Source organism: Eubalaena glacialis, chromosome 19 (assembly GCF_028564815.1).
Source record: "Eubalaena glacialis isolate mEubGla1 chromosome 19, mEubGla1.1.hap2.+ XY, whole genome shotgun sequence".
NCBI lineage: Eukaryota > Metazoa > Chordata > Mammalia > Artiodactyla > Balaenidae > Eubalaena > Eubalaena glacialis.
The window spans coordinates 44,845,570-44,872,356 of record NC_083734.1 but is presented as its reverse complement, the minus strand read 5'-3'; the positions used below and the strand labels follow the sequence as shown (position 1 = coordinate 44,872,356).

General features: G+C 39.1%; 1 protein-coding gene across 1 annotated transcript in view; it reads right to left on the bottom strand.

Annotated features, from left to right (window-relative positions):
* Nucleotides 1-26,506, bottom strand: part of IKZF3 (IKAROS family zinc finger 3) — a 60,411-nt gene extending 33,905 nt beyond the window's left edge. Inside the window, exons 1-2 of the mRNA XM_061174627.1 lie at nt 26,458-26,506; nt 23,971-24,072 (exon numbers count right to left, since the gene is read on the bottom strand). The gene's annotated coding sequence lies outside the window, so the exon portion shown is untranslated. The remainder of the gene's footprint in view (nt 1-23,970; nt 24,073-26,457) is intronic.
* Between the last annotated feature and the right edge of the window lie 281 nt (nt 26,507-26,787).

The following is a 26,787-nucleotide window of genomic DNA, read 5'->3' as shown; positions in this document are numbered from 1 at the left end:
GTCTGTTTCTTGAACCTTTTGTTTTTTCACTTTACATATTCTCCTGATCCAACTTTTTGTTGCTAATGACTCCCAAATCTTTATTTCCAGCCAGTCCTCCCTGCTGAGCCCAACAGATACTTCCAATCACCTCTTGGATTTCTTATACTTGTTTCATACTCAACCTAGCTCATTGTTTCTCTCTTCTGTACTTCCTTTCCACATCTGCTCCCCCTATGGTAGTCCCCATTTTCTTCTCTGTGTAGCCGCTCCTCGATGTCAATGTCTGTATATCATTCCACTAGCGCCCTTAATATTTAGCACTCTGCTGGGCACATAGTTCAGCGACTGCTTACCAAATGAACAGAAGGAAGGAAAGAAAGAAGGCAAGGAGGAAGGAAGGAGTAAACAATTATTTGTTCTTTGCTTCAAGTACAAAATTAAGGTTGGAGATGTTTCCAAAATATTGCACAGGTTGTAATTTTGCCTAAGGCTAGCATCTTAGGCCACAGCAGAAGAAAATAATAAATTGTATTTCTAACTTAAAGTATACCAACCAGTCCCAAAGGGTATAAAGGATTCTTGGAAGAGAGAAAAATGAATATAAGGCTTAAGAATTAGAAGATTCTTGCTCTTTTAAACATTAAATTAATTAAAACAAAATATGTACAAAATAATATAAAATTTACCATCTGCTATATATTCTTTGGACTTTTCTTCTTCTCTGCTTCCTCCATTCCCCTCTCTCTGTTTTTCAAATAATGGAATTAGAGCACTAAGAAACAATGGAAGGAACTCAGCACTGACTTGTCCTAGGTGAATGTACAACGTTAAAAGCACATAAGGGAATAAGCTATCTTGTCACTGGAACATGCTCGTCCCTGGGGGTAAAGTATAACTGCTTAACAGCTGCCCAGTGACACATGTCAAGGCTGTAAGCAAAACTGCATCCTAGCTCCACCAGAAACTGTGGGGGGAATATTGTCTGGCAGAATGAAACGAGGATGGAATCTAGCCAACAAACTGCAGCACATGCCCCTTTCTATTTGAAAAGGCAACTTCCAATGATCACAAATAGAGGTTTCTAATAACAGTATTCAAATAGCACCAGAATGGGTACTAATAATTATAAGGAAGGGACAATATCATACTTCACTCTTATTTTGCCCACAGAAAATAGGTTTGAATGTCTTTTTTAAAAAAAATTCTGATGAAAGAGCATGAACTTTGGAGTATAAGACAGAATCTAGGTTCAAGCTGTGCTAACTAGTTGTGTGATCTCAGCAAGTCACTTGACTTCTGTGAATTTTCTTATTTGTGCAACAGTGATAACATCTACGCCTAACAAGGTTGTTACTGTAATTAAATTAGGCAAAATAATGTATATAAAGGCCTAGCATATTAGCTGAGACATAATATCTTTGTGACCTTGGAATCTAGATTCGATACCAAAAGCATGATTCATAAATGAAAATTTCTTACAACTCAATAATGAGACAAATAACCTAAACTGAAAATGTTAAAAAGATTTGAACTGACATTTCACCAAAGAAATTAAGCAAATGAACAATAGGCAAAGATATTCAACATCATTAGTTATTAGAGAAATGTAAATTAAAACCACAATGAGATACCTCTTCACACCCACTAGAATGGCTATCAGCAAAAAGACAGACAATAATGAGTGTTGGCGAGTATGTGGAAAAAATGGAACTCTACCTAATACATTGCTGGTGGAAATGAAAAATGGTACAGTCATTTGGAAAAAAAGTTTGGCAATATAGTAGGCAGCCTTCTGAAATGGCTCCCAATAACCCCTGACTCCTAGTATTCATACCCTTGTGTAATCTCCCCTTGCATGTGGGTTGGACCTAGGTGATTTGCTTCTAATTAAAAGAACATGGCAAAAGTGATGGGAAATCACTTCTGTTATTATACTATAAAAGAATATGACTTCCATCTTGTTCTCATTCTCTCGCGCGCACGCTCATGCTTCTCATGAGTTTCTCTGATGAAGTAAGCTAGACAGTTCACATGGCAAGGAACTGAAGGCAGTTTCTGGCCAAACTACAGTGAGGAAATGAGGCCCTCAGTCCAAAAACCTTCAAGGAACTGAATTCTGACAAGCACATGAGTGAATTTGGTAGTTGATCCTCCCCTACTAAAGCCTTCAGATGAGACCGCAGTCTGGGTCAATACCTTGATTGCAGCCTATGAGAGACTCTGAAGCAGAGGACCAAGATAAGCTGTGCCTCTGTTCTTGAGATAATAGCTTTGTAATGTTTTAAGCTGCTATGTTTTGGGATAATTTGTTATATTGCAATCAATAACTAATATAGACTGTTTCTTATAAAATTAAACATAAATTTACCATACAACCCAGGAATCCCACTCTTAGGCATCTACCCAAAAGAAATGAAAACCTATGTCCACACAAAGATTTGTACACAAATGCTCATAGCAGGATTATTCATAAAAGCCCAAAAAAATGGAAACAATCAGAACATCCATCAATTGGTGAACTAATAAACAAAATGTACTTTATCAATACAATAGAATACTATTCAGAAATAAAGAGGAACAAAGTAATGGTACGTGCAACAATATAGATAAACTTAAACAAAAACACTATGCTAAGTAACAGAAGCCAGAGCAAAAGAGTACATATTGTATTACTCCTTTTATATGAGATGTCCAGAAATGGTAAGTCTATAGAGACAAAAATCAAATTAGTGGTTGCCTGGTGCTGGGAGTAATAATGGGGATTGACTGCAAACAGGTGCAAGGAATTTTCTTAGGGTGACTGAAATGTTCTAAAACATGGTGCTAGTTGCCCAACTCTGTAAATTTACGAAAAATCGTTGAATTGGACACTTAAAGGTATGTAAATTATAACCACACTAAAGCTGTTTTTTTTTTTTTTTAAAGAACACTATAAGGATTAAAAAAAAAAAACCCCAACAACTGATAGCCAGCTATACTGATACTGACTGTCTCAAGAGGGGAGAGTTTAGCAGCTCATTCACCAACTATTACAAGAAGCATCATGACAAGTGTAGCTTTTGAGCTATGATTAAACTCATATGACAAATCCTCATAAGACTATCTTTAACTCCTTTTGTTCTTATGCAACTAATTCCATGCCCTTTGCAAAGAATTTAATAAATTTTTTTTAAAAACACAAGTTGTATCTGCTACTTGGCAGTAGGAAAGAGGCTAAAACAATCAACGTAAGAGTTGGCCTCATAGGACATCTCCTATAGTACTTAATTATTTTATTATCCACTTCCGAGAATACCTAAGTAACTACTGATTTTTGCTCTCTTTCTAAATTGTACTAAAATCCACAAAGATCCAGATTTTCTAATTGTATTAGTTCTTTGTCACATTTTGTGCGTTTATGTCTTTTTATGTGTTTTTATGTCTCACTTTCTATTCTGTTAATGGTTTAGTGTGCTTTACTAGGCTATGACTATTACTTAACTAATGAGCACTGTCCCTGGCCTACAAGTTAGCAGTGGTACAAAGCACATGGGGAAGCTCTCTGAGGGTTCACTCAAGAATGGGAGAGTTTAGTTCTCCCATAAGAAAAGAAGAAAATAAAGAGTTATCTTTTCTATATAGTCTAAGAGAGAGAACTAGGACAACCTGAAGGACTAGAACAGGAAAATCAAGTTAATGGTGAGTAAGAGTTCATGCAAAAACGCCAGAAATAGTTCTGGGCTCCAAGCAACGAAAAAAGGTAATAAAGGTACATTAAAGTGGATGAGATGTATGGCCAGAAGCCTAGAGTGACTTAAGAGAAGCTAATAAAGAGCCTTTCCTATTTTCTCTAGGGCTGCTATGAACTTCTTTGAGGAGTAACAAAGGGTAACAAAGGCCTGACTGGGATTTCTGCTTCTGCAGACGCAGGTGCAGAAAAGGCTGGTTCTAACAAATCCTGTCAACGCTCTTAATGCCACCAGACTGACTAATATAGTGAACTATCTACTGCGATCCCATTTTTACTTATTCAGTTGACATAATTAACAAATTTATTAAAGGTAAGGTCGCAAATTATTTTTAATTATTAAAACATGGATTTCCATATGTTACTGTTTAGACAGCATCACTCACTGAAGAATATAGTTTTCAAGACTGTCATTTCTGCAACCTCGAATCTAGATCCAAATGCAGTCGGTTAAAAAGCAGATTTCAACCTGGCAGCTGAATGAGAAAACATCTGGACCTACCAGTCAGAATGAGAAAGGTCACATGTTAAATCCAGATAATCTTGTTTATTGGTGTTTGAAGGTTATACACCAAGGGCTGGATTACCAGAGTCCTCCTTTAGGCCTGGCTCTGACATCTTCATTCATCTGCTCTGTGTGTGACACTTTAAAATCCAAAGCTTTAAAACTACTGCGTTGTCAGTCACTTCCAAATGTAATTTTCCTAATTCTAAGCCTGAATACTATGTCAACCTATTTGCTAGACTGCTGGGTATCAAATGCTGGAAGAAACCACATAGAATTGTCAGGGGCAGATGATGTCTATTCTTTTAAAAACTGTTTTCCAAATTGCCACCCAGCATTTTTCTATGGATGAAGCACTTCCAACATTCCCTATGTTGGGTTCAGGTTGGTGATGAAGTAAGGGGGATTGTGCCTGTTTCATGATTTTTCATAATTAGTATATATTATTTTATACACATACAGAAATGAACCAAAATTGTTTATGTTAAAAGCATAGAGACCATTACAAATAAACTGTAACAAAAACAGCAAAGTCAAGAAGCCTTAAGACCTTATACACTTTGGTCAGGGCTTTTTCATTTTTTCTGGGTTGTGGACCTACCTCTTTGAGAACTATACTGTACGTAGAAAAATGTACACATAACGGGAAACACAAAATTTCACATAGTTTTGAGAGGTTTCTCAAACCTTGAAGTATCAAGTTTGTATTAGGCCGTTAAATAGGTTCAGGCTTAAATTGAAGGCTCCTTATGTTACATTTTATATACTTTACATGACAGTGGCTGGTCTTCAAATTTTTTGCTCGAGTACTCTCAAAAGAATTTTGAAAAATTATATTTCTCCCTTGTATATAGTGGATATTAAGTGGATATTAAGTTGACATCTATAATTTCTTATCATAAGTTAAAAGTTTTTAAAACAAAAACACATTTTTGTTCATTGGAAATAATGATGGTTAAAAATGTTATTGCACCCTTTCAAATGGGTGCATATGGAATATAAATAATAGTGATTTGATTTACTCCCTCATAAATTTAAAAATACATAAATAAGCTTTAAAAAATGAGAAAATTTCTCCTTGAACTTCTATTTCCATTTCTCTTTTCCCACAGAATTTTACCTTTATGTGCTAGTCTTTTATGCTTGAGTCCTCTATTGCTCATCCTATCATATGTCTCTACAAGAAAAACAACTATAAATAAAAATAAAAATATTTTTATGAAGTGCTATGTGTTAAAAATTCTTTGGGATTGAGTTATCATTACAATTATTAGCATACAATTGATGAAAACAATATATGTATGCTATAAATCTTGATCAATAATTATTAAATATAAAAAGTAAAACTTGCTGGGAATGCACCTCTAAATGAGATGGATGGAGGGGGGCATGCATTTATGAAACTTTGATAAGAGGAATTATCAAATTGACCCTTTATTTGGCATCCTGGAAATATTTACACTTTAGGGCAAAGAAGTAAAATTTGGGATGGGTGAGAGAGGTCCCTTTCTTTTACAAAGTGGAAAAGGATCACTGTGAAAGGGGAGGTGGGAAAGAAGAACATCAAAGACAACAGCCTTATAGGGGAGACCTGCTTCAGGAAAGAGAACATAATGAAGGTGAAGACCTGGAGATTGATTCTCTTAAAATTATCCACATCCATGTAATCCTTGGAAAGTCTCCCCTTATCCCAGTTTGAAGAACACTGCTAAAGAAGACCTCAAGGCCAAAATGTACTCACATGTTCTTTTTCACTTAATCAATTGACAATTATTTAGTGAGCACTTGGGAACAGTGCAGGGGATGAATGGATAAATGGATGGTTGGATGGAAAGGCAGAAAGAAAAATGGGTAAATATTTAGCATTTACCATATACCCCAAACTTCAGTATAAAAGAAGAATGAGACTAAAAAAGACTGTCCTTGCCATGTCATCAACTCTTTGGGATCAATGAAGTAGAGTAAGACTTCACCGCAATGCAATATGTATTGATATCAATTTGAATATAACAGGATTGGTGATTGCCTCCAGCTGTTCACTCTTCTTCCCTTCTCTGATAGGAGGAAGCTAAAATTCTTATGTTATGGGATTAGGTAGGAAGTAACTGCCTCATGATTATTTGAGACTTTTAAAGTTTAATGTGCGGTCAGTTGTGTCTAGTCTAAATTTCACTGTTGTTGCTTTGTGCTTTTTGTAACAGTAGCTACCAAAAACCTCCTATATTTCATTAACTTTGTAATAATGTGACCCCCATACCTTAAGGATAAAATTTCTGGATCGTGCCTACTATGTTGTGGAGATATCTCACCTACTCTTCTCCAACACTATTCTCCTTTGTGCAAATTACCAAAAAAAAAAAAAAACCCTCTGACGAATCATGAAAAATGGTGACCTAGTGAGCCAGAACAGGATTTCATTCAGTCTTCAGTCCAGTGGTATGCTGGTAAATGCTTAAAAACCCACTCAGAGGCGGGGAAGGGCTTCTTCGTAGCATTTGCTGATGTCAGTGGTATAAATACCACGGCCCGTTTCAAGCCGTCAACGTGAAGTTTAACAAGTGGTTATGAGCTGACTCTGGCACACCACTGGGACTCCTCACTTACCCTTCAGCAGGGTGCATTCACGTGGTTACCAAACTGTACCAGGGTACACAATGGCCCGGTTCACCATACTGGGTGCCAAATTTAGTTTGAGTGGCCGAACTCACTTGGCAAGAGTAGATACTATGAGAGTTAGCGGGCACAAATGGGTGTTTCACACGTACTGCTAACCAACTGGACTGGAATCTACATTTTTTAAAATTTCATTCATCTTGCTTCCACCCCAAGGAGGCACCAGTACTATTGCTCCACGGTTAAAAGAAAGTCAAAGGAAAGGGAAAGAATCTTGGAGGACCCACTAAGGACAGTAGGCAGACCTATTTTTCTGTCAACTATTACAACTGTACATTCCTTTTTCGCAGATGCCAAGTATCTTCCTGTAAGTTCCTTTTAGTTCACTGTGCCACTTAGCTTGGTTTAAAAAAAAAAAAAAAAAAGAATCCGGGTGTTTTTTGTTTAAAAAAAAAAAGTCAAGGAGAGGTGTCTGGGTTTCATCACCAACAGAAGTTACCCGTTTGACACAGTATGAGCCGTGAAGCCTCTCTGCCCATTGTGAGCACTTACAGAAATCCCCTGTGAGTGAACTTCTGCAGCAAAGCACTGCTGATTTTGTAAGATAACCCCTGCATCCCATGAGCGACAGGTCTTGATCTGGGCTTGAGAGATGTAATATTTTGATAAAAAACGGCACTTCCTTTTGAAGCATGTATTTGCGTGTGTTGAGCAGTACCTCTGGAACCTCAGTGAGCGCCTAGGCGAGGCTGACAGTCTCTCCCAGCTCCCTCCAGACATAGACCCTCCTTCACATACCTAAATGTAGCAGTAATTAGCATCCATAAACCACAAATGTGGCTTGGTTTTTCCCCCCCACTTTCAGAAGCATCAAAATAGTTTGTATTTCTCATGAGTGCAAAAAAGTTGTACACCTCAAAAGATATTGAGACCCTGACATGGAAAACTACTGGGGATGGGAGCTCTAGCTCCTGAGGGGGGGAGAATTATTTTTTCAGCAAACTTTCTAATTAAAGTTCTTATCTTTGACCTAAGCATCACACAAGGTATCAGCATAGAGAAAATTTAAGGCCTTCCTTTCAAAAAATTATCAGATTCAACTTTTTTCATGGAATCAGTCACCATCCTAACTCTACACAAAGGAATAATTAAATAAATACACTAATTGATCACCACTGTACAATTAATTAAAAAGAAATCTATTTCACAGTGAGAATCAGGTATATCTGATATTCGATTGTAAAGATTTTGAAGATGAAGGGTGTAGTGGGCTGAATGTATCCCCAAAGTTCACGTCTGTCAGGAACTTCAGAATGTGACTTTATTTGGAAATCAGGTCATTGTAGATGTAATTAGTTAAGAGGAGGTCACACTGGATGAGGGTGGGCCTTTAACCCAATGACTAGTGCTCTCATAAGAAGAGGAGAAGACATACAGAGATATACTCAGGGAAGAAGGCCATGTGTTGACAGAGGCAGAGATTAGAGTTGTGCTGTTACAAGCCAAGGAACACCCAGGATTGCTGGGGGTCACCAGAAGCTAGAAAGAGGCAAAGGAGGATTCTTTTTCTAGAGCCTTTTAGAAGGAGCATGGTGGTGCTGACACCTTGATTTGGGACTTCTACGCTCCCAAACTGTGAGAGAATACATTTCTGCTGCTTAAGTCACCCGGTTTGTGGTAATTTGTTATAGAAGCCCTAGAAAACTAATACAAAGGGTAAATGTGCAACTTAAGCAGGGTAAACAGCTGTAGCTGATGGATATTGAGATAACACTGTGTACTTTTTGCCCAGTAGCAGCTCCAGAAAAAACTGCCAGTGTAAGTAGAAAAAGATGGTGGTTGGTTGTTAGAAATGCTGAAAAATGGAAGCCAGTATCATGTTAAATGCAGGGTGTTGATAGCCAAATTCATATTCCCTAATTATTCAAAGAAGAAAAGCAATGCCATCAGCATATTCATGGCGAATCAAAAACTCAAAACATACATACAAATGACAGAATCTTTCCTTCCTTATTCTAAGTGGGAAATGGCAAAGATGGGGATCCAATTTCAGAGGAAGAAGGACTGAAACAAAAAGCTGTGAGGTTCTACCTCAGTCATTCTGCCTTTAACTGCATTTCTTTTTCACAGGGCCCCGCTGGGATGATATTCTACCATCTGGTGTGTCATCTCTACCTAGTTATATCCCTGGGTACACTACTGTTAAAACACATCTTACCTCTAACCCTGATCTCCAGAGGCTTTATTTTATTCTGTTCCTCTGTGAACACAGGCCAGATACAAGCCATAAAGATATTCTCTCTCATGATATGTTATAATTGCTTTAACACCTGGTTTTGACATTACAGTATCTCAGTGACATTTTACATCCCACAGGAAAGTCCCAATATCCTCTGTATTCAGTGAAGTGCCTATGATACTCCCAACACTCACTCAATGCTAAACAAACATAAAGACTTGGGGAACCCTGGGTTATTTCCTACTGCTCAAGACCAGTGTGACAACAGTTGGAGATGGTCGTTACTAAGAAGAGAAATAATAATTGTTCATAGGAGTCAATGACCAGGCTGGAAAAAGAACTCTCAACCTCTTCAAAAATCTAGATGGGTTATATCACTTCTTAGGTAGGTATTTTTAGAAAGATGTAAATGCGGGCTACTAGGGCTCTTTTTTTCAAAAAGTTTGTAATGTAATGGGATGAAAGTTTGTCATGCACAAACAATTCCAGGTGGATAGAGTATAATTAGGCTTAAATAAGTATTAATTAAACACACTCCAAAAACTCAGCTCTAAGACCACACTTGGGGGAGCTGGGACAGTGCAAGCAGGCCTCATGGAGGAAACAAACTGGAGTTGATTTAAATATCTCCAGTGCATCAGTCTACTAGGTTTAAATTTTCAGGAAGAAAGGAGGAACCAACTAAGTGGTAAACACAACACTGAATCCACATATGGTTTTATTTGTGATCAATTAATTTATATAAGTTACAGTGGTGCACAGATATACCCACAGTATATGTGTATGATAAACAGAGTTGTTAGTGATGTATATTTTTCTAATTTTAAAAATAACAGTGTTAGGGACTTCCCCAGTGGTCCAGTGTAAAGAATCCACCTTCCAATGCAGGGGATGCGGGTTCAGTCCCTGGTCAGGGAACTAAGATCCCACATGCGGCGGGGCAACTAAGCCCGTGCGCCACAACTACTGAGCTGGCATACCTCAACTAGAGAGCCTGCGTGCCACAAACTACAGAGCCCACACGCTCTGGAGCCCACCCGTCCCAACTAGAGTGAAGCCCATGCGCCGCAATGAAGAGCCCGCGTGCCGCAACTAAGACCCAACGCAGCCAAAAATAAATAAAATAAATAAATCTTTAAAAAAAAAGTGTTAGACTCCCCATTGATGCCCTTTTGATATGCTTACATGCACCTTGTTCCTTTCAAGGTCCAAAAGCTTTCTTACATCATCACACAATAAATGTATACACTAGGCCAGGAGTCGGCAAACTACGGTTTGCAGGCCAAATCTGACCCACTTACTGCCAGTCCTTTTTTTTTTTTCTGGTTTTTTCACCCCCCTCAAGATTTTATTATGAAATTTTCAGAAATACAGAGAAGTTGAAAGAATTTTACAGTTAACAACCATTTAACCACCCCTGCATTCTATCACTAATGCCAGTCTTTTTTTTTTTTTTAAACCTCAGTAAGGCTGTTTTAATTTTTATTTATTTATTTATTTATTTATGGCTGTGTTGGGTCTTCATTTCTGTGTGAGGGCTTTCTCTAGTTGCGGCAACTGGGGGGCCACTCTTCATCGCAGTGCGTGGGCCTCTCACTATCGCGGCCTCTCTTGTTGTGGAGCACAGGCTCCAGAGGCGCAGGCTCAGTAGTTGTGGCTCACGGGCCTAGTTGCTCCGCGACATGTGGGATCTTCCCAGACCAGGGCTCGAACCCGTGTCCCCTGCATTGGCAGGCAGATTCTCAACCACTGCGCCACCAGGGAAGCCCCTAATGCCAGTCTTTATAAATAAAGTTATTGAATGCCATGTGCATTAATTTCTGTATCTGCTACAGCTGCTTTACACTACAACAGCAGAGTTGAGAAGCTGCAACAGAGATCGTATTGCCCACAAAGTCCAAGATATTTACTACCTGGCGCTTTGCAAAAAAATTTGCCAACTCCTGCACGAGGTTCCTAGGAATATATTGTTAAAAAAAAAGGATAAAAATATCTTTTTTTAAAAAAAATTAATTATTTATTTATGGCTGCACTGGGTCTTCGTTGCTGCATGCGGGCTTTCTCTAGTTGCAGCGAGCAGGGGCTACTCTTCGTTGCGGTGCATGGGCTTCTCATTGCGGTGGCTTCTCTTGTTGTGGAGCATGTGCTCTAGGTGCACGGGCTTCAGTAGTTGCAGCACGCGGGCTCAGTAGTTGTGGCTCACGGGCTCTAGAGCTCAGGCTCAGTAACTGTGGCACACGGACTTAGTTGCTCTGTGGCACGTGGGATATTCCTGGACCAGGGCTCGAACCCGTGTCCCCTGCATTGGCAGGCGGATTCTTAACCACTGCGCCACCAGGGAAGTCCAAAAATATCTTTTTATCTTATGGGAAACAAGTAAATTTAACTTAAATGTTTATACCTTTAAAAAGTTTTTTTTCCAAATATTTTATTTTGCTTCTCAAACAACAATTCTAGTTGGGTAAAGACTTTTCCCTCTAAAAATTTAGTCTGCCTTTCCACTAGAGAAAAATAAAGTGAGTGTTTCTAATTTTTCTATAAGGTAATTTTCTAAGAGTTGGAAAATTAGAAAGATGCACATGATATGTTTAAATATGTAAATTAAACATGACAGCAATTATTCTGAATTTAAAACATTCCAAGACCGGTCTTAGTTTCTAAAACGTTTTAGAGGACATTAAAAAATGCTTCCACTAAATTTAAACAGACTAAGATCCTCTAAAGCATACTTTAAAGTTATTTATAATCATTATTATATTATAGCTAAATTTCCCTAACTACCTTTAAAAGTATAATCCTAATTCTAGTCTTAATGTTTCCCTATGCTGAATATGGCAGAAGTGCCTTAATACATATTAAGATACATTATTATATAACTTTTACCAGGTAATGCTACTTTTCAGTTCTGTTATTTTATAATTTAGCATATATAATTTGTATATACTGATCATATTATATCTTTTGAAAAAGCAGAGGCCTGGTAACAACCTTTCCCCAGATACATGACCCAGATTAAGTGCCAGCATTACATTACATTACATTACAGTACAGTAATCAGTTTGGAGCATAATCATGAAATGATGAATTAATCTTTCAATGCTAAAGTTAGCCTATTCATTTTTTTCTACGTCAGGCTTAGCAGAAAGAACTGTTTCTTCTCTTTTCCAAATTATTTAGAATGATTGATTGTATCGTCTAGTCTCTACCAGGAACTACATGACACTCCCAGACCCCTAACAACTGAGAAAAATACACAGGTATCCCATTAATCCACTGACATGTAGTTGGAGGTAAGGTGACAGAAACGGCATAGGCATCACAGCAGTTGAAGATGATCCTTGGAAGCACTTCTGGAGCAGGGTCAAAACACAGAGGCCAGGAATCTATTGTATGGATTCCTAGAGAAGTGCTGTACCACATGGCTTTTAATAATATTTGTTTCAAATTCCTATTGTTGAATGGAATTATTTGGTTTCTTGTTTATACTTGAGTATTTCATCTGTTTTTTCCCCCCGACTAGCTGAAAACATAAAACTCATAGGCTACTTCTGAACTCAGAACAAATTCTAACATAAATTATAAATTCCCAGACCAAAAGTTGTATAGGGATCATCATTTCAAACCTAAACTTCATGATGTTTCCTAGCAGAACTCAGAAACCCTAACTCGGAAGAATGCCAGCCAAAGGCACAGTTATCATTTGCCTCTTTCTGAGTGTGACTCCATGGATGTCACTTTCAAAAAGTTTCACGAAGCTGGTAGAACACCATATGCCTTTCCTCAGCACAAATGACCACATCCTGTGCCAGGCAGCATTTTTCAGTCTCTGTGGTTGAGAACTGGTACAAATTAATGTATAGCTAGGCAGAGCTGGAATATTAGTTGAAGCTGTGATTTGAGTCTCAGATGTTTTAGACATAGAACTCCATTTCTTGGTCCTTAAGAATCTAAGACAAAAGAAGAAGACCTGGAGAAACAATTTTTGTCTTCTTCTTTTCTTCCTTTAAGGAAAAAAATGTTTGTGTGTGTGTATGTGTGTGTGTGTGTGTGTATTTTTTTTTAACGAAACAAATATTTACTGCACATCTACTATGGGCCAAGTACTGTTCTAGGTGTTGCAAAGACCTAGAGAGAAAAAGAAAACTCAAGATCCTGGCTCATGAAGGGTGGAGAGAGAGACACAATAAACAAATAAAACTCCAAAATTATCCATTGCAAAGTGCCATGCAGAGAATTAAAATAGCCTACTGCATTAAAATAACTGGGTTGTCAAGGAAAGTCTCTCTGAAGAAATGACATTAAGATGAGATTTGAGTGATATTCACAAAGCAATAGTGATAAGATTTAGCAACATAAATATTAGTATAAAATGTTTGCAATGCTAATATAAATATAGTGCTCAAAATTCCAAAAAAAGCCTGGAAGTATTCCATAATGCTAATACAGACTATATTTGGGTGGTAGGATAGAGGTGGGTTTTTCTTTTTTCTTTCTACTCCTATGAACTTTCCAAGCTGTGGTAAAACACAAAAATGTATTTAGTCTTTGTCCCCAATTCCTTACACAGAGTTCCTAAAACCCTTGAAATTTACTGAGTTATAAGAGTGTCTTCTGCTATTCATAACAAGCCCCTTTCAATCACACCTGAGTTTATGCTACTGAGGTGACTTAGGGTGCAGCCCCTAGAAAGCCTCAGGATGGGTTGGTCACCAGAAAGACCAAGTGATTAGAGGGTTGGAACTTTCAGCCCCACCCACCAACCTCCAGGAAAGGGACTAGAGATTGAGCTCTATAAAAACTCTTGAACTGTAAGATTCAGAGAGCTTCTGGTGAAGACAACAAGCTGCTGAGAAGGTGGTATGCCCAGAGAGGACATGGAAGCTCTGCACCTTCCCACCCCATAGCTTGCCCTATGCACCTCTTCCATTTGGCTGTTCCTGAGTTGTGTCCTTTATGATAAACCAGTAATAGTATGTAAAGTGCTTTCCTAAGTTCTGTGAGTCATTCTAGCAAATTATCAAACCTGAGTGGGGGTTGTGTGAAAACCTGAATTTGTAGTCAAGTTGGACAGAAGTGCAGGAAACCTGGGGACCTGGTACTTTCAAGTGGTGTCTGAAGTGAGGACAGTCTTGTGGGACTGAGCCCTTAACCTGTGGGTTCTGCGCTAACTCCAGAAGTTAGTAGCAGAATTGAATTGATGGTGAATTGGTGTCTGAAGAATCAGTTGTTGGTGTTGGAAACATCCCACAATAGGTGTCATGAGTGGGATTTGCTAGAACAGTCCTGGCTCATGGAAACATATGGTTTGGGAAGAAAAAGGAAGAAAAAGCAGGGGATGAAGAACCTCTGATTCCTGGCTACATGGTCACCTGTGTTATGGAGCAGCAGTTGTGCTGTGATCAGTTACTAAAAGTAAAATTACCAAGGGTATTCAGAGGTGGATCCAACTCTTGGGAAGTTGACTCACTGGATATGTGTAGAAATGCAAACTAATAAGAGAAAAGCAAAATGTACAATTCCTTGGTTACTGTTATCTGCAAAGCCAAAATGAAATGAAAAGAGAGTTCTGGGTCAGACCTTGATGATAAACCAAGCTCAGATTTCAGTTGGTTTGTGCTTCAGATACCAGGCTCAAAGATTCCCCCAAAAGGAAAAATTATGTGGGAACAGTAGAGAGTACCTCTAAGACTTCTGGTCACCAAGAAGGTAGTTCATGTGGCGGGAAGGCAAAACCAAGAAACTACTGAAACCAGGGGGTAGGGTGTGAAGGAGTTGTCTTATTTTGTGAATCAGTATCATCAGCTTCCTGAAGAACCTTTACTAAAATGAATTGTGAGAGTGACTAACTTAGGGGCATTGTCTTTAGTTTTGAATGCTGCAGAGTGGAAGAGCATGTCTGGGTTGATCCAGGACCCACAGCTCACTACGGAACAATGGCAGATGATTATACATGATCCACAAACACAGCACGTTTTTCCTGAGGGAATGGTCAGCCTGGTTGACTGGATAAAAGCCACTGTAAGGTCTGTCTACCCTGAGAAAGAGGACTGTCCAACTCCCTCTATAAGTGCCAAGTAGAACAACCCAGATGAAGCAGCTGATACGTTTCATATGTAAGCCATATGGGACTGACTTTGTGATAACCAAGATAGTCACTCACTAAATATGCCTATTACCCAGGTCTTGGTAAATGCTGTGGATTAAGGGGGTGTTCTAAGCATGTACATGTTGTATATAGTATGGTAAAGTTGGTGCAGCCACAGGAGGAAATGGGAACAAGGTCTGGAAGGAAGAAGTTTATTATACTCACAGGGTCCATAGAGGGGGTCACCACATACCACACAGGGCGACAGGGGGAAGCACCAGTGTCAGTCAGGATGCAGAAAAGAGGAAGCAAAATCCTAGGCTAGAGCCTTCACTGGAGTTTCCGAGAAAAGGCAAGGCAGGCAGGATAAACAGCTTAGGACTGCCTGGTTTGAATAATTCCAGCAGGCTTTGGGACACAGGAGTGGTCTCTAGTTGTCTGCTACTTGGCCCTGGATTGATTTCAGACAGGAGAAATATTAGTTCAGTTCATGAGATTTAGATAAGGAGATGGTTGGGGGGTATGGACTCTGGATTGGTTGGTTTATATATGAAAAGCATGCTCCTGGCCAAGTCCTTTGCTGTCTCTAAGAACTAGCTATCCCTGGGAAGGGCAGTCTTTCCCTGGGTCTGTAAGGTCCCCAAACATCAAAGCATCAAATATACAGAAAATAAGAAAATATAGTTAATAAAATTGGCCCTGTGATGAATAGATGCCAAAAAGACAAATACAGAATCTAAGAAAACACAGAACAGGGGACCTCTTTTGCATGGGCATCCCATTTAATATTACTGCTTCCAGATCAAGCAACAGTCTGAGAAGCCTTATTGAATCTGCTGTCTCAGCTTCCTCTCTTGGGTCTTTCAGATGCTAATAAAAACATTAGGTTAATTAACAAGAAAATGAGGAGAGGCAGAAGGGAGAGTCAAGGGACTTGTCCCATCAAGGTAGAAAATTGTAAATGGTTATCAAGAAGTAAAATGGGGGCTTCCCTGGTGGCGCAGTGGTTGAGAATCTGCCTGCCAATGCAGGGGACACGGGTTCGAGCCCTGGTCTGGGAAGATCCCACATGCCGCGGAGCAACTGGGCCCGTGAGCCACAGCTACTGAGCCTGCGCGTCTGGAGCCTGTGCTCCGCAACGAGAGGCCACGATAGTGAGAGGCCCCGATAGTGAGAGGCCCGCGCACTGCAATGAAGAGTAGCCCCCACTTGCCGCAACTAGAGAAAGCCCTCGCACAGAAACGAAGACCCAACACAGCCAAAAGAAATAAAATAAATAATTAAAAAAAAAAAAAATGAAAACTGACATGTGCTATTACAAAGTAGGTGCACTGAAGAAAAATGCAAAAAAAAAAAGTAAAATGAATAAAGGAAACATTGATAGGGCCAAAATAAAGAAGAAAAAGAGAGGGGAGAGTCAAGGGACTCATTTCAGCAGGATGAAAGTCTTTAGATAGTTATCAAGAAATGGGATAAATAAAATGGACATTGATAGAGTTGAAACAACGGTCTTAATATAGCACTATAGAAAGCTGGGTGGACCAAAAGGACCCCCTGCTAGTTCCTCTACTTTAAAGGGCCCCGAACAAGTCCACTCAATTCACTCCAGTGAAGCAGCCGCATAGCACAGGGAGATCAGCTCGGTGCTTTGTGACCACCTAGAGGGGTGGGATAGGGAGGGTGGGAGGGAGGGAGATGCAAGAGGGAAGAGATATGGCAACATATGTATATGTGTAACTGATTCACTTTGTTGTAAAGCAGAAGCTAGCACACCATTGTAAAGCAATTATACTTCAATAAAGATGTTTAAAAAAAAAAAAAAAAAAAAAAAATTCACTCCAGTGTAAAAACTAGAAGGCAAAGATTGCAATGAGAAATCTGACCCAAAATCACCTAGGGCAACGGGCAGGTTAATCTTTGTCATAACAAAAGAGCCAGGGTCCCCTGGCTCAACCTCTCACTAGGGACCCAAATTCTTTTGCACATGAAGAGATAAAATAGTCAGGGGGGTGGAGAAGAAAAGTTTCTGGAACTCCCTGACATGGGTACCTCACGCACTGTGCTACCAGAACATGTTAGTGAAGCCCTAAAGGGGGCTCCGATTAGATTGAGAGAATATAGAAATGTAAGCGTTGATAGGATTAAGGTGGTAGTTTGGATGAAAACTGGGATGTTTTAAACAAGCTTTACATGGAGAAATTGTGTCTCCTTTACCTGAATGTTTTATGAGAATGGATATTATGTCCAACTGGGGAACATCTCTCTTACCTAATATTGTAAAACCAAAACCTGTTGATGAAGTCCTATGGAGGTTACAGTTAGGAATATAAGGGTTGCAATAAAAAAAAAATGGGCCAAAGACCTAAATAAACATTTCTCCAAAAAAGACATACAGATGGCCAACAGGCACATGAAAAGATGCTCAACATAGATAATTATTAGAGAAATGCAAATCAAAATTACAGTGAGGTACCACCTCACACTGGTCAGAATGGCCATCATAAAAAGTCTACAAATAACAAATGCTGGAGAGGGTGTGGAGAAAAAGGAACCCTCCAACACTGTTGGTGGGAATGTAAATTGGTGCAGTCACTATGGAAAACAGTATGGAGGTTCCTCAAAAAACTAAAAATAGAGTTCCCATATGATCTGGCAATCCCACCCCTGGGCATGTATCCAGACAAAACTATAATTCGAAAAGATACATGCACCCCAATGTTCACAGTAGCACTATTTACAATAGCCAAGACATGGAAGCAACCTAAATGTCCATGGACAGATGAATGGACAAAGAAGATGTGGTATATATACACAATGGAATACTACTCAGCCACAAAATAGAATGAAATAATGCCATTTGCAGCAACATGGATGGGCCTACAGATTGTCATACTAAGTGAAGTAAGTCAGACAGAGAAAGACAAATACGTATGATATCACTTATATGTGGAAGCTAAAATATGACACAAATGAACTTATTTACGAAATGGAAACAGATTCACAGATATAGAAAACAAACTTACGGTTACCAAAGGGGAAAGGGGGTGGGGGAGGGATAAATTAGGAATTTGGGATTAGCAGATACAAGCTACTATATATAAAATAGATAAACAACAAAGTCCTACTGTATGGCACAGGGAACTATATTCAATATCCATTTTGTAATAAATCAAAATGGAAAATAACATTAAAAAGAACATGTATATATATGTATAACTGAATCAATTTGCTGTACACCAGAAACTAATAGAACATTGTAAATCAACTATACTTCAATTTTTAAAAAAAGTAATATAAGGGTTGGTTGATTAAGGTGAAAGTTTGGAGGAAAATTGGTTGTACCTCTTTTACCTGAATGTATTATGGGTATGGATATTGTGTCTGACTGGGGAACTACTTTGTAAAACAGGAGGCATGTAAATCTATCCTTCAAGCGATATTAATTGGATATGCTGAATGAGGATGGATAAGATTGCCCAAGTCCACACAGTGTAGAAGAGAAGCTGGAGTGCTGGTGCGGACAAATTCTGTGCGATAGCTCTATGTAGAACATAGATTGGGGCTTACGGCAAAAGCCTGGGAGTGCTTCCCAGTGACAACTATGGGGAGGATGGAATAAAGAATTTCTATTTGAGAGGCTATTAGTAGGCTGATATCAGACATTAATTGAAACTGCCCCTATGATTGCGGGACAAAAAATAATCTTAATATCTGAAACACCCATGACGTCTTAGGAGATGTCAGAAAAATGCTCTAATGGGGAGGGCAATGCCCAGAAGAGTTCCATAATAAAATGCAAATGGTTTATTCAGGATTGTGCTACAAGGGGAATGTAAGCAGGAGATACTCACAAGCAGGGAGGCTCTTTTCTCCTAGGACTGACTTCTGAACTGTGTAAGGAGCTGCCGGATTCTATCGTCACTTGGACAGCGCCCTATAAACAGCTCTTGACTGACCAACAAAACGCTGCTTGGTTTATGGATGGCAGTTCCAAGGTAAAGGTGATTTACCAATCACCAAGGTAAATGGCCAATATCCTGTTTGGAAGACTACCACTCTGATTGAAGAAGGTAAAAACAAATCAGTTTGGTGGGATGAATTACATGCTGTTTACCTAACAGGGATGGAAGAATCGAACAACAATGAAAGCCTCTATGTTTTGGTTTTTACCTGACTCATGAATGATGGCCAATGGTCTGGCCATACCGATAAGCAGAGGGCTATGGAAGTCTGGTCTATTAGGGATGTCCATATGGACCATAGCCCTATGGAAATCACTATGGGAATTGGACGGGTACATTAAAGTAGGACAGGTTGATGCCTAACAGAAGAAACCCCTTCCAGGATTGGATGATGACCAATCATCCATGGATATTATGGGGTATTAGCTTGAGGTGGCCACTTGGGTCCATGAAATAAATAGACATTTGGGGACCAAAGCAGTGCAGAGGGCTGAATCTGGACATATTCCTTTTGTACCCTCTGAGGCTCAAAATGCCAACAAGAACTGTGCAGTATGCCAACAAGAAAAACAGAGGCTGCAGATGGCTATGGGGGAGATTCCTCAGGGGGAAGACCCCACACACAGCTGGCAAGTGGATTACACTGAACCAATGTCAGTAGCCCCAGTGGGCTACAGATGGGTTTTGATAGAATAGGCGTTGACTCTGGACTGGGCTTTGCTTACCTGGTGGTAGATGCAAATGGTCCAAGTACTATAAAAGAACCGGAACATAAGATATTGCACCCATTTGGACCACCAAATCACATTTATTCAGAGCAAGGAACACACTTTACAGCTCATAATATCAAATAATGAGTAGGCAGAGAGATATTCTCCTCAGAATAATAGTTTCATAGAGAATTGGAACAGGCAGTTGAAACATTGGTTGTTTAAAACTGGGGGAGATGTAGGCATGAAAGGTTGGTTTATATGTCTTCAAGAGTGTGTGTTCAGGGACTTCCCTGGTGGCGCAGTGGTTAAGAATCTGCATGCCAATGCAGGGGACACAGGTTCGAACCCTGGTCTGGGAAGATCCCACATGCCACGGAGCAACTAAGCCCGTACGCTGCAACTACTGAGCCCGCACGCCTAGAGCCGGTGCTCCACAACAGGAGAAGCCACCGCAATGAGAAGCCCACGCACAGCAACGCAACTAGAGAAAGCCCGCACACAGCAACGAAGACCCAATGCAGCCAAAGATAAATAAATTAATTTAAAAAAAAGAGTGTGTGTTCACACTCAACATAAGAGGAGCTAAGGCAGTGTTGTCCCCACTAGATAGACTCCTCTGTTTTTCTGGTGGATCTGGGGAAGAGACGGTGGGGAGAGGCTGCTAGTATGACTATGCAATTTTTTCCATGGGAGGAAGATGATGGTATGACTATATGATTCTTTCCAAGGAGAGAGGACACTGGTATGATAACTATACTTTTTTTTTCTTCTCCACATACCTCAACTTTCTCTTTCCTATCTGATGCCCTGTAGTCACAGGACCAGGGATGCAACTACAAGTGCCAGAAACAGGGATGATTCCTAAGTAAGAAACTGTAACTATAGTTTTAAACCTTTATGTCAGAATTCCTAAAGGCCTGATAAGGCAGGTTGTGTCTTCATTCCATTTGGCAAAATCAAGGTTAACACTGAAAGTAGTCACTGCCTGGTGGTAAAAATAGCCCACTAGTTCTGTACCTAAGTAACTCTACCTTATATGAATAGAAGTGAACTCAAGGGGAGGCACTTACTAGACTAGTATTGTTGCCTGAAATCTAGAACATCACAGTAGCTGAATCTAAAGTTCCTTCTAAAGGTGGAAAAGTTTAAGTATAAATAAATGGAGAGAAGGAGGAATAGTAGTTGAGGGCAAAGGAATGAATCAATGGGCTATGCAATGAAGGAAATCCAGTATTATATTACAATCTCAATAGAGACTCAGAGCAAGGGAATAATATTGTGTTTTAGCTTAGTTATACCAGATGCTTGAAAAGATGAACCCATGTATTGCTGAGACCACTACTGCATTTGGAACCTGACAAGATCAAATGGAAGCCTGCAAATCTGAGCGGTCTCACCCTAGAAGACATTTTCATATGCTATGATGATGGACTGGACTAATTAATGACTGAGTGTGACTCTAGTAATGTGCCAGTATGTTTTGACTTCTGTGATGCATTTGCTGTAAGAGATTCATGGTCAAAGACTACATTTGGTCTTTGTCCCAGGTTCCTGGTACGAAGTTCCTAAAACCCTTGAAATTTCCTGAGTGATAAGAGTGTCTTTTGCTATTCATAACAAGCCCCTTTTAATCACACCTGAGTTTATGCTGAGGTGACTTAAGGTGCAGCCCCTAGATAGCCTCAGGATGGGTTGGTCACCAGAAAGACCAAGTGATTAGAGGGTTGGAACTTTCACCCACCAACCTCCAGGAAAGGGACTGGAGATTGAGCTCTATAAAAACTCTTGAACTGTAAGATTCAGAGAGTGTCTGGTGAAGACATCAAGCTGCTTAGAAGGTGGTGTGCCCAGAAAGGGCATGGAAGCTCTGCACCCTCCCATCCCATAGCTTGCCCAATGCACCTCTTCCATTTGTCTGTTCCTGAGTTGTGTCCTTTATGATAAACCAGTAATAGTATGTAAAGTGCTTTCCTAAGTTCTGTGAGTCATTCTAACAAATTATCAAACCTGAGGGTGGGGGTGGTTGTGGGAAATCCTGAATTTGGAGTCAAGTTGGACAGAAGTGCAGGTAACCTGGGGACCTGGTACTTTTAAGTGGTGTCTGAAGTGAGGGCAGTCTTGTGGGACTGAGACCTTAACCTGTGGGTTCTGCACTAATTCTAGAAGTTAGCATAAGAATTGAATTGAATTGAATTGAATTGCTGGATGCCCAGTTGGTGTCCGGAGAATTGGAGAATTGGTGGAAAATATCCCATACAAACTTTCTATCATGAACATGTGTTACTTTTATAATGGAAAAGAGTAAAATAAACATATTATTTTAAAAATGAAATACAAAAAGACAACCCACAGAATGGGAGAAAATATTTGCAAATGAAGCAACCTACAAGAGATTAATCTCCAAAATATACAAACAGCTCATGCAGCTCAATACCAAAAAGACAAACAACCCAATCAAAAAATGGGCAGAAGATCGAAATAGACATTTCTCCAAAGAAGACATAAAGATGGTCAAAAAGCACATGAAAAGATGTTCAACATCACTAATTATTAGAGAAACGCAAATCAAAATTATGATGAGGTACCACCTCACACTGGTCAGAATGGCCATCATGAAAAAGTCTACAAACAATAAATGCTGGAGAGGGTGTGGAGAAAAGGGGACCCTCCTACACTGTTGGTGGGAATGTTAATTGGTACAGTCACTATGGAGAACAGTATGGTGGTTCCTTAAAAAACTAAAAATAGAGCTACCATATGATCCATCAACCCCACTCCTGGGCATATATAAAGAGAAAATCATAATTTGAAAAGATACATGCACCCCAATGTTCATTGCAGCATTATTTACAGTAGCCAGGACATGGAAACGACCTAAATGTCCATCAACAGATGAATGGATAAAGAAGATGTGGCACATATATACAATGGAATATTACTCACCCATAAAAGAACAAAATTGAGTTATTTGTAATGAAGTGGATGGACCTAGAGTCTGTCATACAGAGTGAAGTAAGTCAGAAAGAGAAAAATACCATATGCTGACGAATGTATGTGGAATCTAAAAAAAAGGTACTGATGAAGCTAGTGGTAGGGCAGGAATGGAGATGCAGACATAGAGAATGGACTTGAGGACACAGTGGGGGAAGGGGAAGCTGGGACAAAGTGGGAGAGTGGCATTGACGTGTATGCACTACCAAATGTAAAATGGATGGCTGGTAGGAAGGTGCTGCACAGCACAGGGTGATCAGCTCGACGCTTTGTGATGACCTAGAGGGGTGGGATAGGGAGGGTGGGAGGGAGGCTCAAGAGGGAGGGGATATGGCGATATATGTGTACAAATAGCTGATTCACTTTGTTGTGCAGCGGAAACTAACACAGCATTGTAGAGCAATTATACTCCAATAAAGATGAAAAAAAAAAGATGCGGTATGTATATACAATGGAATATTAGCCATAAAAAAGAATGAAATAATGCCATTTGCAGCAACATGGATGGGCCTAGAGATTGTCATACTGAGTGAACTAAGTCAGACAGAGAAAAACAAATATCATATGATATCATTTATATGTGGAACCTAAAAAAGAATGGTACAAATGAACTTATTTACAAAACAGAAATAGAGTCACAAATGTAGAAAACAAACTTATGGTTACCAAGGGGGAAGGAGGGGGAGGGATAAACTGGGAGATTGGGATTGACATATACACACTACTATATATAAAATAGATAATAAGAGGCTACTGTATAGCACAGGGAACTCTACTCAGTAATCTGTAATGACCTATATGGGAAAAGAATCTAAAAAAGAGTGGATATATGTATATGTATAACTGATTCACTTTGCTGTACAGCAGAAACTAACACAACATTGTAAATCAACTATACTCCAATAAAAATTAATTTTAAAAATTAAAAAAAAGAAGTTAGTATAACTTGAACACTGAATAAGCACCTTAAATTCTCAAAATTTGCTGACATCCTGTAGCAAATTATTAAATGTAAATATTTGTAAAGTGAACAAAACTGAATTCCTTCCAACTCAATTCACAAATGCAAGTTTTCCTTGGAGATTTCCTGATTTCTTCTCCATGTGGAGCCTGAACGATATCTTTAGTTTCTGGTCTATACACTACGGCTCACCTCCTATGTCTTCATCTTGATTGGCTGGGCCTTCTGTACCATCCACATTTTCTGTTTCATGAGGTTTGGTTAAATCGTAGTCATGCAAAAGCACCGAACCTTCTAGGAGATAAGAAGAATTTTAACTATGCGGTCAACTTTAAAGGATTTTTATAAACATGTATTAAGTAAGACTCCTATTTCAGCTTCACCCAATCCCTTAGTGATAGACAATATCGCTTTCACATACACCCAAGAAAGATATATGTGAAAACTCTTGAGGTTTAGAAAGATGCCCAAGGTTCATGTGCCTTTCCATTAGACATCATTTTCTTGACTACTTCTTTCACCTGAGTTAAAATGCACTCAAGTTCCTTTGGATTGAAATTCTCTCTCCTTTGGTATATCTCAGAATATTCAGTAGGCTGCTATTGCTAGTTAAGACCAAGAAATATTAACATATAGTGATGAGAAATACTGAGTCTGAAACTACTGGCATAACTCAATTTGAGAAAGATGCTTTCCTGAGAGGAAGCCTGTAAGCTTCTGTACCAAATCCTGTTTTCCCTTTCTGTTCACATTATAAATGTGATTCTGTGGAAAGCATATTGGCTCCCAAATTCCTTTATTTCATCAAACATTTACTAAATGTTGACAAGGCTACAGATATGAATAGGTTATAATTCCTGTCTTCAAGGAGCTTATACTTTACAGATGTAGATAAAATAAACGCACAACTATAATGCAAGACTCAGGCCTATAATGTAGACTTGGACACGAGATTAAGGGGAAAAAAAAGTGTTACGGGAGTTCCTAAGTAAAAGGCAGTAGACATAATAAAAGCATGGTTAAATAAACAGCAAACTTAACAAAAATCAAGTTTAACAAAAATATAATTTTGTACAATAAATATTGATAATATTAGAAGTAAGGAAGAAGGCATGACGTAGCTGGAATTATTTCACATATAAGCATGGTAGCTTAACAAAAAGATGATAACAAAAGAAATGAACAGAAAAGATACCCGCTTGCTATCAAACTCCTTCCCAATTTTCAATAAAATATTTGCTGAGAATCTATTACATGCAACAAATAAAGACACTGAATCCTGTGGCACTAAGGAGGGGCTGAAATAAGAGAGGTGATTAGAAACTGCAGGGGCTTCCTTTCAGCTGCAGGCATGACTGAACACATGGAGCAGGACATTTTACTGGCATGTAGGAGTAAAATGGAAACATATTACATAAAATCCATGACTAAGAGGTCCTGAAAATGTGGTCATCATGGACTCAGGTTTTGATTTATAGGTAAAGTTTCTCTTTTCTGCATATTATAACATATACTCTTAGACAGTAAGACTCTAAATAGTTTACTTTTCTCAAGCCTGAAATAATGGACATAAAGTGCACGCCTGAACAACTAATATGAGGTACAGGTTCAATTAAAACATAAGGTTAGGGCTTCCTTGGTGGTGCGGTGGTTAAGAACCCGCCTGCCAATGCAAGGGACACGGGTTCAAGCCCTGGTCCGGGAAGATCCCACATGCCACAGAGCAACTAAGCCCATGCGCCACAACTACTGAGCCTGTGCTCTAGAGCCCACAAGCCACAACTACTGAGCCCACGTGCCACAACTACCAAGCCCGCGTGCCTAGAGCCCGTGCTCCGCAACAAGAGAAGCCACCGCAATGAGAAGCCCGCACACCACAACGAAGAGTAGCCCCGGCTCGCCGCAACTAGAGAAAGCCCGCACGCAGCAACAAAGACCCAATGCAGCCAAAAATAAATAAATAAATAAATAAATTTTTAAAAGTCAAAAACCAAAAAACATAAGGTTACAACTCACAGTAATATAACAAGGCACTTAAGTGGTAAATTTTGTAATGTAGCAAAAGCTTTGATTCAAACAAAGTGAGTTAATCAATGGAGAAAACACAGAAGTTATTTTTAGGAAATAGATTATTTTAAATGTTTATAGTTTATTCTGGAGCAGAAGTCAGCAAACTGTGGCCTGAGGCCAAATCTAGCCATGGTCTGTTTTTGTATGGACCCAGGAGGTAGGAATGGTTTTTACAGTTTTAAAGGATTGTAAAAAACATAAAGAGGAATATGCAACAGAGACCATATATGGCCCACAAAGTCTAAAATATTTACTCTCCGGTCCTTTACAAAAAGTTTGCTGACCACTGTTCCTGAGTGAAAAGCACAAGTTGTTCAAATATAAGCTACTATATTATTCAACAAAAACTGTCTTTATTCAAACCAATCAGTTGAAAAGATTTGAAAAGAAAATAAAAAACCAGTGATTAACGTTAGGTAGATGGTTTGGCTCTGTGATGCCAAAGAACTTATATGATCTAAATGGATATGTTATTTTTGTATCAGGAAGAGAAAACCACATTTTTTCCCCAACACATTTCCATAGCATTTTTATTGCAATCAGAATATTCCTCTTCCTTTGGTCTATTCAGTAAAGGTGTATTTTTAGAGTGGAAAGACCTGATGTTACCTGTGGGCACAGACTGCTCTTGAGTGCTTTTCAGTTCCACGTTTGGTTTTATATCTGAAAAGAAAAGGATTACAAATATTAGCTACTTACAGTAAATTTTTTCAGATTTGAGCACTCTAAATTTAATAAGGATACTATTTTGGAAGACTTAGTTGCTGATTTCCTCTTCAGAGCAGGACTATTCTTTCTCTTTATCCTCCCTAAAATATGCCTCAAGGAGAATAAAAGGAATCCATGCAGCAATTATACTTTAAAGAGATTAAGAGGAACAAATTAGTACTTTGTATTTACCCACATACTTACCATTTCTGGTGCTTTTCATTTTTTCAT